Source organism: Lupinus angustifolius, chromosome LG06 (genome assembly GCF_001865875.1).
Source record: "Lupinus angustifolius cultivar Tanjil chromosome LG06, LupAngTanjil_v1.0, whole genome shotgun sequence".
Classification (NCBI taxonomy): Eukaryota; Viridiplantae; Streptophyta; class Magnoliopsida; order Fabales; family Fabaceae; genus Lupinus; species Lupinus angustifolius.
This window is the reverse complement of record NC_032014.1, coordinates 24,949,862-24,953,275: the sequence shown is the minus strand read 5'-3', so window position 1 is coordinate 24,953,275 and position 3,414 is coordinate 24,949,862. Positions and strand designations below refer to the sequence as shown.

General features: G+C 37.9%; 1 long non-coding RNA gene across 3 annotated transcripts; it reads left to right on the top strand.

Moving 5' to 3' along the window:
* On the top strand, positions 596-2,152 carry LOC109350315. 3 transcript variants are annotated; one of them, XR_002108100.1, is made up of 3 exons: positions 596-769; positions 950-993; positions 2,124-2,152. It is a non-coding gene; the product is annotated as an uncharacterized LOC109350315 (long non-coding RNA). The 3 variants fall into 3 exon arrangements; XR_002108098.1 differs by having other exon boundaries at positions 950-1,007; positions 2,100-2,148; XR_002108099.1 differs by having other exon boundaries at positions 950-1,007; positions 2,124-2,140.

The following is a 3,414-nucleotide window of genomic DNA, read 5'->3' as shown; positions in this document are numbered from 1 at the left end:
AATGTTGGGAAATGTTTATCCCACACCTTGTTTATGATGCAGAAGGCATATAAAAAGGATATAGGAAGGAAATGGTAAATATTTGGTGTGTGTGCTAGATTCAGATAAAGTTTATCTATTATCCGAACTAAATATTTGTTTAGTTGATTTTTGAATTAGAATCTGATCCTAAATCCGATTCTAACCTAACCTTAAATGTCGACCATGAAAGTCTTTAAATCTAAATCTTATCCTAGACTCATTTAAATAAAATACATATAACTTTTATATAAACTCTTCTCAACATTAATTATTATTATTACTAATATGTAATTTGAGATATAAACAATAAAGAATCTTTAGTATTTTTGCCCAAAGAGATTTTATTACTCTAAACACAATAAGTAACTATAGGATGAATCTGACTAGTTCATATTTATCTTTTACTTGTCCTTAAATATTATCATAGTCTAATTTTTGAACTCATTACAACCGTAGACCCAATAAAATCAACCTATATTTGACCCCATCACAATCTAGTTGGGTGAACGAGTATGACACTAATCCACACTAAATATGATTAGTGATGTAATAATAGAGTACAAAATAAGAGAAAGATAAAATATGAAAAATAACAAATAATGGAAGACAAAAATGTGTTCATACTCTTTCGTGTAAGGAAAGAACGGAATTTTTTTATTTCTCCTCTTTCCAACGTTTTTCTGCAGTGGCACACGTCGAAAGTTTGCACATCCAGAACGTGTTTGAGCTGGCTAAGCTCTCTGATTTGGTAACACAAAACATATCATTATTGTCTTTTTCATTCATTCTATTAACAATTACAAAAAGCTATAGCAGCAAAGTTACGCAACCTTTTTTATTTTATTTTTTTGAATGTACAAAATACCCATTTGTTGGTTACTTTTAATTCTCACACAAAGATTTTTTTCCTTCTTTGAAATTCAAGCAGGAACCATAAATTCTTTTGAGTCACATTTCAGATTATTCGTTTCGGTATCAATCTGGAGGTAAATTGTTCATATTTAGGGTTTATGTCGCTTTTATTCATAATTGATTTATGTGCCTTCTTGGTGTTTGTTTTAACTGTTGTCGTTGTGCCTTTATTGAATTTCGTTTCAATTTATTCATATTTCATTTTACTGTTTAACTAGTTGAAGAATCTGATAAGCCCTTTATGCAGGTTTAGAGCAATTAGGGTTTGATGATTATCGGTAATTAAGAACATGAAATGGATTTATAAATTTATAATAGGAATGAAGGCATTAGGTGGAAAGTTGGTGTTACTCCTATCATAGAAAAGATATTAGAATTGTGCCTGAGGTGATTTGAACATCTGCGAAGGTGATGGTTAGAAGTCCGAGCAAGGAGAGTAAGGTTAGTCCAATTACTAGAGGCTGATGCAGGCCAAAAAAAACTATAGGGTTAGGACATATTTAGAGATCAATATTTTGCTATTAAACATGATATATGATAGAACAAACATTATTAGCGTCATTCGATCCATGTAGTCGACCCCACCCTGTGAGACTAAGACTTGGTTGTTGTTGTTATCTTGTTATTGTAGTTTATTGAAAAATTTGGAATAACAACTTAGAGTAAAATGGCGGTCCAGTGCACGAGGCTCCCACCTAGTGGGATATGGGGAGGTTATGTCTAAGCAGCCTTACTCTCGTAAGTGAATATGTTTTTTCCAGGATATGAATCCATGAAACAGTGTCTCCGCTTGTAGGGGTAAGACTGCGTACATCTACCATCCCCAGACTCTACTAAGCGGGAGCCTCATGCACTATGCCACCCTTTTTTACGCTAGGCCACAAGGTAAGCAACCTTACCAGTACACCAAGGCTCACCCTCTTAAAAAGGGTGACAATCCACTGCACGAGGCTTCCATCTACATCTAGTAGGGTCTGGGGATGGTAGGTACTAGATAACACAACCTTTACCCTCAAGCGGAGAGGCTATTTCCAAGACTTGAATCCGTGACTTTTGGTAACTAAGCAACGACCTTAGCCATGTGCACACGACCTCATGAAAATAATGGATTTTTGTTTTAGTTTTGCTTCGAACTTCATGATAATGGTCTTTAACTTGATTGTTAGGAATGGTCCCCTTTTGACTTGTAGGCTAACATTTAGTAAAGAATCATATTAATGTCTTCAAGAACATTGAGGAGGAGAATACATCATGGGGATGTTGATGGAAAAAGGTGGGAGCATTTAGAGACTTCTGGATTAGATACTTTGAGTGAGCCCTTGCTGGCGGATGATGATTATATTGAGCATAACAAGGTAGGAAATTGTGGTTACTAGTCTTTTCCATTGGGGGGTTATCAGTCTTTTTGTGTATTAACATTTTGTGATTTTTATTTTTCTGTCATTCAGGTATGTGCACTTGAAGATATATGGGATGATGAGAGTAAGAAAGCACAAATTCATTGGACGTTCTTATTTTCAAATCTCATTGCGCAATGGGCACAGTGGTTTGGTACGTGCACAATTGTTTTGGCTTTTCTCTCATATACAATTAGCATGATGTTGAATTACATTACTTCGGGGCGGGTTCGGGTTAGGATATTCGCTCCCCAATCGCTCAGTTATTGAGCCTTCGCCTTCCAAGTACGTAGCGATTGACACAACCATGATAGAAGTTGCATGGACCTGCCTCATTATGTCCCGGATAGACAATGTGTCGAAGACGACCTTCACCTCGTCGGTCACTAAGTTGATCTTGACCGCTTGCGGAATAGAGGATCTGCAAGGGGCCGACCCTCCACACTTGGAGCTTTCCCTTTCCCTTTCCCCATAGTGTGGTGGATAGCACGAGGAGGAACGATAATGTTGGGCTCTATAGGAATGGCCAGAAAACGACCGTCACTAGAACTGCAAGAACAACCAAAGCCGCTTCGGCCCTGATTGCCGGATGATATGGCTCAATAGTCGGTTCTTCTCTAGACAGTTGGCCATAGCAATTGCAAAAAAGATAGAAAGAGGAGTACGCAACCAAAAACTTACAAGTTATAGATATGCAACTTAATACCTACCAATCCGATGTTCAAAAGTTTGGTCACCCTTGGACAAGTCAGAGTAAGATAGAACGAAGTTATGCTCAACCCACCCTAACATTATCTAGGCGACCTCAATCTCCGATCCTTTGAGACTTTCAAAGGCGTAACTGAACTTCTTGGCCGACATCCGATGGAGGCTATCGTTCCATGAGAACTAGAAATGATGCTCTCCTTGGGAGCCGTAAGCCCACTGATGGCTTGCTCCCTAGATTTCGACCTCATAAAATCCAGCCTTCCAATTTTTGGCGAAAAAATCAAAAGGTTGGAACAAGGCATGCTTGCTCTTGGGCTGAAGACAAGTCCACCCACGACAACCAATCTTCTCTTCGTTCGGATTGATGTTGTGGTTC